Source organism: Chinchilla lanigera, unplaced genomic scaffold, assembly GCF_000276665.1.
Source record: "Chinchilla lanigera isolate Chin_1 unplaced genomic scaffold, ChiLan1.0 scaffold00086, whole genome shotgun sequence".
NCBI classification, from domain to species: domain Eukaryota; kingdom Metazoa; phylum Chordata; class Mammalia; order Rodentia; family Chinchillidae; genus Chinchilla; species Chinchilla lanigera.
Genome location: NW_004955487.1, coordinates 4,496,757 through 4,510,098, shown reverse-complemented (window position 1 = coordinate 4,510,098; position 13,342 = coordinate 4,496,757). Strand labels below are relative to the sequence as shown.

Sequence of the window (13,342 nt, the reverse complement as noted above, 5' to 3'; positions counted from 1 at the left end):
CCATCTCTCATCTGAGCACTCCACCCCCACCTGCCTTCTCCACCACTCCCAGAATCCCTGTCCAAGCCAGGGCCATCTCCATCTGCCAGTGTTCCATCGTTCGCCTCTTAAGGACTCATAACTCTCAGTCATCTGTCAATCCAGAACCTGTTAAGGCTTCCTTTCTCACTAGAGGGAGGGAAAGCCCTTCCATACCTCTTGGATCCCACCCTGCTACATTTCCAGCCTCTTCCCACGGCTCTCTCCATTCTGCATTAGCACCAGTGGTCAAATGACTGAATACTGAGCATTTTGTGGCCTCAGGACCTTTGCACAGCACCTTTCCCCACACCTACAAAGCTCACTTCTCCTCATCTCCTGGACTTGCAGCCAGGCTCTTCCAATGCACAATATGTAAAACAACACTTTGGTCACCTCCTACAATGCTCTGCCTTTGCCTGGCCCTGCCTAATTTTTCTTCCCAACTTTATCTCACACAACATATCTTCATTAATTTATCTGCTTATTGTTTGACCTCTCAGCCATGCACAGGACAAAATTTGCTTCCTCCCTAAAAAGAGGTCCCCACGAGGGTCTCCAGATAGGGCAGAGCCAAGATGTATTGTCTTTGGTATTTTCTATGGTGCTTGCAGAGTTTAAGATGCAAGTCTTAATTTTTTGAGCACAGAAATCGATAACACAAAATTAATACATTCAACCACTGAGAAAGAAATGGTCAATCACAGGAAAATCAAAACCAGTATAAGGAGGGATTCTGCATAAGGATTAAAAACATCTTAGATGACCACTGCTAAATAAAATGCTCAAGTGGGAACCTCCCCAAATCCATTTCTGTGAGGGGTGATCACATTTTACGTTTTAAATGTATTTTTAAAAAATGTATTACAGTAATGGACACATCACCATCAACCCTCCTCAGAATGCTCCCCCTCACTTTGAACACACTCATCCCGTTGTCCTTGCCACTTTCAGCAGTATCTCTGGAGTCCCCTTTCCTGAAGGTCTTTAGCTGTGCAGCCCTGGCTGCCTCAATGTCCTGAATGGATTCAAAATATTTCCCTTTCCTGGTCATTTTGGCTTTGGGGAAGAGCCAGACATCACATGGTGCCAGATCCGGTGACTAAAGTGGATGAGGGCACAAAAATCATATTTTTATGAGCCTGCCTTTCTGTTGGATGAAACTTGGCAGCAGTATAATATTTCTGACCCCAGCTGGTAGAGACCCTCAGGAAAGAAGACTTCCCGAACTGCTGCAAAAAGTGGTAAGGACGATGGGATGAATGTGTTCAAAGCAAGGGGGTTATTTTGAGCGGGATTTAGATGATGTGCCTTTAATTGCAATAATTGAAAAATTTTAAACATTTACTGTATCTTTTGATCACCCCAGGTAGTTCTACAGAACTTGAAATGCACATTTTTGTAGCTTTTTCAACACATCATAATAGCAGGACTAAAATTTTCTTCCTCCCTAAAAAGTGGTCCCCACGAGGGTCGCCAGATAGGGCAGAGCCAGTTCCTGGGGGAGACACAAAGCACAGAGGTCAGGGCCCCTGAGCCACCTCCTCCAGGAAGGGGTCAGGCGGCTAAGCCCATGGCAGCTGCACAGCTGCCCTGTGTGGTACCAAGCCACTGAGCTCAGTGCGCTCAAACTCAAGATCACTGCGGCGATAAGAAGGAGAACACCGTGAGGACAGTTTCCGCCCTGCTCTGTGCACTTCAGGAAGTGAGAGTTCTGTGAAAGTGCCCTTCCTGTCCACCCACAGAAAGCAGTGCTGTGGGTGAAAATCAGAAGTCATATTCTTTTTGCTTCTCATTAAAATTGAGAAGTATGTTATAAAGACATCCAGGAACACTAAATAAATAATGATAAAATGCCTATAAACAACTGAAACTCAAATACATACCTATCATTGGTTTTTTCAAAGGAAAACGAATGCTAGAGTGAAGGAGGAGGAGGGGAGGAGGAAGGAAGCCGGGATGGAGGGGACGAGAGGGGGGCAGGCTGAGGCATCTAAAGCACTCAAATGCCTTTGGAATTTCTGTGCAACATGAATTTAGCTTTCTTCCAAAAATTTAGGAGACCAGGGAAAGGGACATTCTTAATTACTGTTAATAAGTGAAAACTCTTAGCTTCTATTTTCAGGAGAGTAAGCATTTTGTTCCAGCAGATTTGGGTTTCATTTCTTTTTTCTAAAGTAATTTCTGAGACTAAGGGGAATCGTCTGGGAAAGAAGGTCTAGTGTAATTAAAGCATATTTTAAAAGGAAGTAGTCAATATGAACACAGCCACACAGTTGCAGGACAGAATGTTTTGGATGAGTCCCTTTGCATGTGCCACCTGCAGATCTTGCCCAGGGTGGTCTGGTGTCCCTCCCAGACACACCATCATGGGACTAGAGAGACAGCCAAATGCTGGCAAAGCCCACATCATAAATCCCTGGCAGAGCCCCACCAAGCCTGTTCAATCCAGGAGCCAGTCCAAAGTCTCTACCTGACAAATCCTACAGGTCTGCTGAGTGCCCTACACAGGATGTATGACCACAGCAGTGGGTATTGGGCGCTGGTGTCCTCACAGGTGGACACATGAATTCTACCCAGGAGGGGCCAGGGAACATATTTGGTATGTATGAATAGATCTAACACAGGCATGTGTGTGTGCAAGTATGTATGTGATCATGCATGAACATGTGCATGTTCTAGCACACACACAAGGGTTAGCTGCATCTGAATACCGGGCCACTAGGCCACACAGCAAGGACCTCACCTAGGAACACTGGAGGAGGCTAAGTGGATGAATGCAATTCCTTTCCACTCTGCACTGTGCCCCTGGCTTCAGCACTAGGGGTGCCCCTGCTGATTCCCCAACTGTCATGCTCCAAAGCTCAGCACCCCAACTGAGGGTCATGCAGACACTGTTGGGATGAACACCCCACAATGTGTCCACCTGTGAGGACACCAGCCCCCAATACTCACTACTGAGAGGGGACATGGTTTTCTCAGGGCTGCAGAGCCAAGTGAGCTCCAGCTTGCTCCAGCATGCTTCAGCCTACACTAGATCATTAACACACCTGCTCTGAGGTCCTCCCAGCCACCGGGCTCCTCCTGATTCCCACATGTACCACATACACTTGTAGCTGACATGCCTTCCATGCTCTGTGACACTTGTAAGATAAACCCCAGCACTTTGCCCATGGGACAATCCCTTCCAGCACTCTTCCATTCCCAGACCCTTCCACATCAATCCTCAACATGCAATCAACACGCCCATCACACCAGTGATTGCACCCACTTCCTAGAAGAGAGTTCCAGCCACTGTCCTCTGCCAGGAAAACCCAACCATTCTCCAGTGCATTCTCCTATGACACCCAGCCCCCTGTTATGTCCTCTTGCGTGATGTGTTACACGGCTCATGCTTCCCGTTGTGCCACCTGAGGTTGGCTCACTGCTTGAGTTTGTCCAGGGCTCTGTGCCTGGGCTCAGCGCCCCAGCTCACACATCCCAGGTGACTGAACCCACTCCTGTGCACTGAGCTCCATCCTCAGCCTTTTTTAATTTTTTATTTTGAGACAGTGTCTCAGTAAGTTGCTATATTGCCTAGATTGGGCTTGAACTCGCAATCTTCCTACCTCAGTTTCCCAGAGTGCTGGAATTACAGGCCTGGCCAGCACACCAGCTTCAGGCAGCTTTCTGAATCTTAAAAATATTGCAGTTCATTGACAAACTCCTTTACAGCCACAGAGAGATGAGCTCAGTTCACAAGTCTGAGGCTCAGAGACTGGGCAGACGCCCATGATCGGTTGTTTGCTAATTGCCTCTTCCCCTTGGCCCTCTTAACCTCCTCCTGTTTCCACTGCCCCTAACGCTAGGGGTCTTGTGACAAAAGGGACAGTATGACCTATGGAGTCACATGGAAGTTTGGGAAGGCTGAGTCTGACATCGCCCTTGTTCACTGATGGCAGACTGACAGTTCATTGAGTCGCACCCTCTCTGTATACAGGAACGTAATTTCCATTTCATATTTTGCCCTTTTCTGCCTCCGCTTCCTGTTTCTTTCATCCACATCAGATGTCACAGCCTGCTCCATCCACACCTTCTGGGCCTGTCCATCAAAGTAGCCTCCTCTCCTCTTCCCCGGGGCTCAAGGACGAGGTCAGCACCAAGCGTCTGCTACATGTGTTAGCCTGGCTCCCCTCAGCCAGCTCCTGATTAATTTTCCAGAATGCAAGGTCTGTACCCATCACCTTTCACACTCCACACCTAGTGATGTCTGCCAAGTGGTTCTCAAAGATAAACCCTATGGGAGCCCCTTCTGCTATGTGACCCTGTGGTTGTGTAGGTGACCCATTCTGGAGAGGGGAAAGCTGACTGCATATAGACAAAGGGCAAGGAGGGTGTGAAAACAGCAAACATTTCCTCTCACAGGCATCCCTGGCTTCTGAGACCTTGGCTCTGTGGACCATGAGTGTGTATTCCTTGGGAAATATCCTTGTGCAAATCCCCAGCATTGCTTCCCTTCATAGAAAAGCTGTGAGTTAGGGTGTAGAAATGTGGAAAAGAAAAGCTGCAGCATTAAGAAACTATGAATCTTAGCACTCTGGGGGTGCTCAGGTAGGAGGATGGCAAGTTCAAGCCCAGCCTGGGCAACTTAGTGGCTCACGGAGACAGTGTCTGAAAATAAAAAAATAAAAAAAGCACGGGGATGCAGCTCGGGGGGAAGAGTCTGGATGGAAAGGAAAAAAGAGAGACAGAAAAAGAAGGAAGGAAGAAAGGGGGAAGGGCGGAAACCATGTGAAATTACATATCCCTTCCAGGGATATGTAAAGAGAAGTGGTTTTATAATAATTGTCCTTATGGGGAAAAATGCAGAAAAAAAAGAAAAAAATTAAATACCCAAGATTCAGTCAATGTTATGACTAAACTGTCTAATCCATTGACCTAACTTATTTAGAAGAAAAAAAAATCACGATATATCCTCAGCACATTTTAGAAACTTATTTTTAAAATCATTTCATTAAATACCTGCAGAAATCCACCCAATATAACAAGTGACAGCAAGGTCGTTATCAAGTTAATTCTGTCTTTGATTTTAAAATAGAGAAGATAACTATTAATTCTAACATGCTTTCATGTACAAAATTAAGGAATATGTTTCTACATAGCAATCATAAATGTAAGAAATCCAGGGAGAAAAATGGCAACACAGCTTCCCATTTGTACCAGAGCTAGTGGTAGTGACCATATGTAGGGCCATGGATGGTTTGTATGTAACATGTTCATGTAACATGTAACATGCTACACACAACACCTCAGTCCACACCAGGGTCCCAAGAAGTCCAGACTATTATTACCCTTGTTGTACAGCTGAGGAAACTGAGGCATGGACGGGACATTGACTCAAGGCTTCCAAAGTAACCTGGGACTATCAGACATGTCTTCAGCTACTGCCATGAGGGTTCCCACTCAGTTAAAGGCTTACTATCACAGTGACCTGTGCACATCCATAGAGCAGCATAACTCATAATAACTAAAGCTTAGAAGCAGATTATATGTCCATCAGCAGATGAATGGGTAATAAAAATGTGTTTACACACAATGGAGTACTACTCTGCCATAAATAAGGATAAACTTGAGTCATTTTTCAGAAAATGGGTGCACTCTGAGACCACGATGTTAAGTGAAATAAATGAGACACACAAGCTTAAATATAGCATGGTTTTTCTTATATGAGCAACCCAAAGTACAAATAAATTAAAGCACAAAATAAAAGAAGGATAATAGGAATCAGGGAGCTATATCTTTTACAAATCAGAAGAGGATCCAGAGAGTGAGGAAGAGCAAAGGGACGGGAGGCACAGGGCATAGAAAAGGGAATTAAGATGTGTGATGTCTAAGTACTAACTCCCCAAAGCGAGTGTAGACATTCTGCACTGCAAACATGAATTAATAAAAGTTTAAAACAAGAAACACCTTGATGTGGCAAGCGTCAAACAAACACAGAGCTAAACGGAAGAGCGTTCTACGTCCCCCACATCCATCAGTCAGCTCCGACGATGCCACCATGTTGTTTCTCCCTGTCACCATTTCTGCACTGAAGGATGCGTCAGACACCACAGATCTGGAGCTAGAAATGGCTCACTGTGTATCTCTACAATATAAGAGCTTTGCCTTTAAACCAGACACGCTAGATATTATTAACATACCTGAAAGCTAACAATAATTCCTTTTATTCTTGCAGTACTGGGAACTGAAGCTTGTCCCTTCACACTGAGCTCCATTCCCTAGCCCTTTTCATTTTTTATTTTGAGAAATCCCAAAATCAGGCCTCAGCCTCCCAGAACGCTGGGATGACAGGTGTGTCTCATCATGCCTGGATGAACAGTAATTCTTTAATACCATGTAGATATTTTAAACAGTTGATGCTTTAAATTTTAGCAGTAAGAATAACGTATGCACATTTTTCCTGGGGGTACTCTAATGCACATGTTTCGTATAAAGGGGAGCAAAGGAAGATGGAAGGCAGTGAGGGGACACCATGTCCACTTGAGCAGAGAGCTCTGGGAGCAGAGATGGATGCACGGGCAGAGGAGCTCTCCTGAGTGGGTCGGTTTCTCCCAGTCTCTCTGTGACTCTGGCGGCCTCTGCTCCCTGGTGTCCTGGTCATGGTCAGAGATTTTATATGGGCTAAGTATAGTTCCAGCCCACACTTCAGGACAACTCCTGAATGCAACTAGAGTCCAAAGTATAGAGGGAAAAAGCTCCATCTTCCATATGGAAAGTATCATTGTCCTGATTCAAGGACTTGACTCAATGTGAGGGAATCAGGAGAAGAAAGATGAATACTCAACACAGGTATCAGAGAAGGAGGGGATAAGGAAATAGACAATCAGTGCCATTATCAGAAAACCTAGAAGATTTGCATGCGCAACTAAATGCATGTGTGAGCTGATTCAGCAATCGATTTCCTAAGTCTCTCTTCCTATCAGGAGGATGCCCGGCATGCACATCTGCTCTCAGATTTGGCAAAATCATCTCATCATCATGCAAACGTGGCTGAGTGTCCTTTACCTGTCTGGCTGTGCAACTCACAAGGTTCCATCATAGGTGATTCGTCGATGTTTCTATTTTTTATGCACATGAAAGGCTTCTTAGAAAGCAATCATTGATCTCTAACAGCCATGGGACTGATAAAAGTATTTCCGGTTCAAGACGCGGAGCAGTAAAGGCTTTTCTCCACTCAGCACAGTGCAGAACTGAGGAACTCAGATCCTCTTAAGCTGGGTTCTGTCCTGAGCATGTGACATGACCCTCTGCCTGCCTCGGTTTCCTCCTCTGTGAAATGCAGCGGTATCACATCCTATTTTAACATTATCATTGTTTGTCCAGCACTGGGGATTAAAGCTACAGCCTTTGCACTGAACTATATCTCTTGCCCTTTTTCATTTGTATTTGTTTATTTATTTTTATTTTGAAACATGTTCTTGATAAATCACTAAATTGTCCAGCCTGGGCTCAAACTTGTGATCCTCTTGCTTCAGTCTTGCAGAGTGCTGGGATTACAGAGGTGTTCCACCACCCCAGCTCTTAGTGTTATCTTACGTGTTGAGTCAGTTAATTTGTGCTCACCTCAGAGGACATGGTTACCACACAAGCATGTGGGACGTGAGCACGCACATGGTACAGCATGAGATCTCATTAGGAGGTGGACGGGGAAACTTCCAGCAGACAAACCATACCCGAGAGGCACACAGGGTGCTGTGATCCAAAACTCAGAACCCCATCCCCAGGGCCTGCAAGTATGCCCCCTGGAGACCACACTCTTGATGTGACTGATGCAGAGGACATCGCTCTGGTCACAGGTAGCAGTGTGGCAGGGACCCACCAGGTTCCTCAGTGTCTGAGACAAAGTGTGTCCCTCACACCAGCTCCACTACCACACTCTGGATTGCCTGGGGCAGGTGTCTTCTGTTTTCTCATTAGAGCAATTCTTGGCATGGCATGACAAAGTGACCGGGTGGAAGCCGGTGTCCTCCCGTGTCTTCCACCATGTGGTCCGAAGCTAAGGTCACACGGAACTTGGGCTTTCATGGAAATTCGTTGTTGAATCCCTACTACCTTGATTAGTGAAACCCTGTATCATTTCTAATGTTTTTTAAATTATATTTTTTTCTCTTTAAACGGTTTGATCAATCTTGCATTCTTACATCTAGTACTCTGAGCAATTTCATTGAAGATAACAATATGTAATACAACAGCCATTGTTGACTTCCTATCACCTTGTTTTGAAAGTCTGTGTTGTTTTTATTGTTTTTGTGTTGTTTTGATTTGTCTTGGTTGTTGTTATTTTGCTTTCTTTTCTCTTTTTCATTTTAAAGATAAAAGAACGAAAGCATATAACAGACACATAGACATTTACAAAATAATACAAAAACAATACAAGCTTCCTTTTCTCTTTAAAAGAAAAAAAAGAGAAAAATTCAGCAGGTTGTCTTGGGACAGCTCAGCTCCCTTGAATGGGTGAACTACCTAACTTGTGTATTGAGGGAGACCTGATGACCACCAGACACTAAAAAGCTGTCATGTGAAGCAGAAGTGAGACCTGGGGACACAGATCATGCTCTGAACAAAGGTCTGAAAAATGTGTCTGCTGAGCTGACTTGGGCTTATTCTTTATCGCTTTAGAGGCTAAATGCAGAGCAATAGGTATCTGGCATAAATGGACTAAAATTCAACTGTTAGTGCAATTCTGGGGTGGGATGGGTTCTTTGTTGGAGGAATCCTCTGTTCCTGGAAATAATGGAAATGACCTAGCTGCCATTCAGGGGTGGCAGCAGAGGGGTCCCTGCAGCACACTCTGGGTGCCAAATAGTGAACACGGTGCTTGGTGTGGCCTGTGCAATTCTCGGATTAGGCGTGAAGAGTCACAGCGGTCACTGTGTTAGAGGGAGAACACACTAGGTGACACACAGAGCCACGACAAAAACAGGACAGGGAGCTTTGCGAGAAGCCGTCCCTTCTCAGCCACACAATGGACACAGACAGGGACTTGAGCCTCTGCTGTGAACTCATCTGCAGGAAATAATCAACACAATGTGTCGTTTTAGCTTGAAGAACAGGTGGGAAAACCTTACCTCTAAAGCAAAATTTTAGAAAGCCAACAAAACAGAACATCATACACCATGCAAAGATGATCATCTGGAGATATATTTGGTGATTCAGAAAGATACATATGATGCATAAAGAGAGAAAGGTATAAATGATAACATATCCAATGTGAACAGGTTTAATTTAAAATTGCATGTGCAAGGAGAATAAAGAGAAAAACTTCAGAATGGGAAAAAAACTTTTGTCAGCTATTCCTCAAAGGACTAATATCTAAAATATATAGATAAAAAAATATATATAGAGAGAGAACTGTAAAGTGAGATCCCCAAACAAAAGACCCATTCAAAAAATGGGCAACTGAAATGAATAAATACTCCGCAGACAAAGCACAAATGGCCAATAAATACAAGAAGAAATGACCAGCATCTCTGGCCATGAGAGAATACAAATTAAAACACTGAGATTCCACCTCCTTCCAAAAAGAATGGCTATCTTCAGGAAATCAGATAATGGTAAATGCTGGTGAGACTATGGGGGAAAGAAACACTTCTACACTGTTGGTGGGAATGTAAGTTAGTACAACCACTATAGAAATCATTTTGGTGATTCCTCAAGAACTAAAAAATAGAAATTTTATTTAACCTCATTCAGGGTAATGTTCCAAGAGAGTCAAAGACATCATATCACCGATATCCATGCAAGCCCATGTTTATTACAGAGCACAACTCATAACAGCTACATCTTAGAAGCAGCCTGTATGTCCATTAACAGAGGTACAGATAAAGAAAATGTGGTGATAACACACAATGGAGTACTACTCTGCCTCAAAGAAGCATAAACTAGTCCCTTTTAGGAAAATGAATGCACCTGGAAACCACACTGTGAAGTGAAATTCAGCAGATATGCAAGCTTAGATATCACATGGTTTCTCTTATATGAAAAACCCAAAGCAGAAACAAGGAGGGACAAAGGTGGATAGTAGGAAGTTGTGAGACACACCCTCTGCAAGTGGGAAGACAAACTGGGCATGGAGGAAGAGAAGAGGAAGGGGAGGGAAGAGGGCAGTGAAAGCAAACATTAAGAGGCTGGTACATGCTCAGCAACACGGACCAGTGATTTTATGTTCATTTAATAAACATAAAGTAATAATAGCAAACATGTACTAATAAACATAAAAATAAAAAATAAAACTATGCATGTGAAGAAAGCTATCACAAGGAGTTTTAAACCCATAAATTACTGGTGGTCACTACGGAATCTGAGGATTTTCAGTAGTTTAATAGTACATCCATCAGTCAAATATTCCAACTTCTGCATAATGGGCATGTGCTACTCATGTAAAGAAAACAAAAGTTAAAAAAAAAAACAACCCTATCACTCTGGCAATTTGAGGTGAATACAGATGACAATATTTAGAAGATAAGTTGCTGAGAATGCTGACCCCAAAGGTAAAGGAGAATAAAGATATAAAGTCTCAAAAGATGAGATTTTCTGGAACAATTAGAAATTAATTTTATAGTAAATGTAGAACATCAGGACCAGCAGACTGATTCCTGCCCCATGGTCTTGCAGGAATTACCAGTGTCTTAGTGATAAGAACTCCACCCACCCACGTGTATAGCAGAGCCCAGAGCAGATGCACATTGTCCTCAAGTCCACCTCAGGAGTGGGCAGGACCCTGGCCGCACCCCATGCAGGCCTCAAGGACAGGAATGATAGTAATCCCACCCTTCAGGTACCCTTAGGAGAAGGAACAGAAAAAGAGGAAATCCAAAACACCATGCAAGATCTATAAATGCATTTTTGGAGAATATTCTCAGCCTCATTGGATTTGCTTCTGATATATTTGCATTACACACACTGCTCTCATTGTTGTAAAGATATAAGCAGATGTACACATTTTGCGTGTACACTTGGTGACTAACAATGACATCAAACTGAAATATCAAAACTCAAAAGCAAAGAAGAACAAGTGGCAGAAAAGGGTTTTGATTGAATTGGCCTCATTTCAAATAAGTTCTGACTGCGCCCCAGGTTCTGCTTGTTTTCAGGCAGCGTCCCCAGTACCATTCCAAGTTCAGCTGGAGTGAATGTACCGCACTTACCATTCCTCGAGTGTCAGCAAGGGTGGGGCTGGAGTCCGAGCGAGCTCAGGGCACACCTTGACCTGGGCAGCAGCCTCCGTGGGACCTTCCCTGTGCGAGAAGAAGGAGAAGCTGTTACAGGGACTGGGACTTTCCCTCATGTCCTCACGGGTCAGGACGGCTTCCTTATGTCTCAATGAGGGACTCTCACCCACACCTACACTCAGCACGGGTCACCTGTGGGCCAGCCCTGGAGACAGGGTGTCCCTTGTGTTGGTCACAGGTACAGTGCTCTTCAACCAAAGGTCTATGCCTTAATAAGGATAAAAGTCTGAAGTCAAGTGAAGGAAACTGGTGGACACCTCGTCTCAGGCTCCTCTGCAGAGACCCCACCAATGGGTCATGGGTCAGAGAGGAGCTCAGGGCCTGAGAGGCAGCCTGCTGTCAGGTGGGGACCACGTGACCAAGAAGCTGGGGTCTGCACCCACAGGTGCAGCCTGCTTAGGTCCAATTGCATCTCACATCTGTGTGCTTAGTTAAGACCGTGTCAGAACCAATGCCATGCAGAAATAATGCTACCACCAAACCATCTTTCCCAGTACTCTGGGAGGCTGAGGCAGGAGGATTGCAAATTTGAGCCCAGTCTGGGCAACTTATCAACCTGCTTCAAGATAAAACAAAAATGAGGAAGGAAGGAAGGAAAGAAGGAAGAAAGGAAAGCAGAAAGGAAGGAAGGAAGGGAGGGAGGGAGGGGGAGGAAAGAAGAAAAAGAAAGAAGGAAAGAAAGAAAGAAAGAAAGAGAAAAAAGAAAGAAAGAGAAAACGGTTGGGGATAGAGCTCAGTATTAAAGACTGGGTTCAATTTCTGGTACTGAAAAAAAAAAAAATGAAATTTTTAGAAAAAGCGAAGAAGTCCTGAGAGAGGACATTTCTGATAGACCCTGTTTCCCATAGATCCTGGAAAACCAGGCTCTCCACCCCCAAAGAAAGGACAATTCCTTTGGAACTAATTCGACTTTTTTCAACTACTAACTACATTCACCCCAATTTTAGCAGCTCTGTGGGAAGAAACACAAAACATGAAATTCTTTGCCTCCGAGTTTATGCATGCATGTTGGCTTTATGGGATGGTGTCTCCCTAAGCCTCCCAGTCCTCGCCGGAAGTCACACTTCATGCTCCGTGTGTCCTTCCAGGGAAGCCATGTTTGCAGATGCATGAACAAATTGTTCATGTTCACCATGCTCTTTTCCTTGAATGCATTTGCTCACGTCATTCCTTTGTGACATGGTGCAGTTATGTCGGTGTGGTTTCTTGTTACTGAAATTCACAGGGATGCACACATGTGTACATACACATGTGCACACACACTTCCATCACAGTTTTCAACTCACTATCACTTAGAAAGATACTGCAATTTTCTGATATTTAGTTTCCCCTTCCCCAAATTTTTCCTTTTTTCCTGTCTGATGGTGGGATTGATCTGTCTTAGGCATGCCAATACACATACTACATGTAATGAAGTAAAATTTGCTGAAATGTAAAAACTCACGATGCAACTCAAATGCAGGCAATAAAACAAAATTTGAATTGGAAACAAAAAGGAATCTCCACATGTACTAAGAACTGCACAAATAAGACCAGCTACCAAGATTGAGGATTTAGAAGACTTTCATGAGATGTGTGGGTCCATATCCCTGCCAGTTTTTTTTTTTTTTTTGTCTTTTTAAGACCAGGTCTCATTATGTAGTTCAGGTTGGCCTTGAGCTCACTTTGTAGCCCCCAGGTTAGTCTCGAACTCACAATCATCCTCCTGTCTTAGCCTCCCTAGTGCTGGGAATTACAGCTGTGCGTCACCATCTCTGGCTTTCCCTGCCAGTTCTCACAGTGAGTCACTGTCCCCTGCCCCACTTGCTGGGACTCAGTACCTCCTGGAGAGCTAGCACACAGTGGGGTAGAGGTCTAGACCAACTCCTTCCACCTGCAGGGCTTCTGCTTCCCCAGGCTGGTTTCTCAGGTGCTCACAATATCAATCCTGGGCTCTTTGTTCTTTAGAAAATCAGCCTTAGTGATTTAACTCTGGTTCACACACAGAAACATTCTCTTTCACAAACAGTCAGTGGCTCTTCCAGGACAACATCATTACTAAAATGTGACCG

General features: G+C 44.3%; 1 protein-coding gene across 12 annotated transcripts in view; it reads right to left on the bottom strand.

Annotated features, from left to right (window-relative positions):
* Myt1l (myelin transcription factor 1-like) overlaps nucleotides 1-13,342 on the bottom strand; it is a 398,225-nt gene that overhangs the window by 345,271 nt on the left and 39,612 nt on the right. For all 12 annotated transcript variants that reach the window (XM_005404380.2, XM_005404385.2, XM_005404381.2 and 9 more), the window contains exon 2: nucleotides 11,208-11,297. The gene's annotated coding sequence lies outside the window, so the exon portion shown is untranslated. The remainder of the gene's footprint in view (nucleotides 1-11,207; nucleotides 11,298-13,342) is intronic.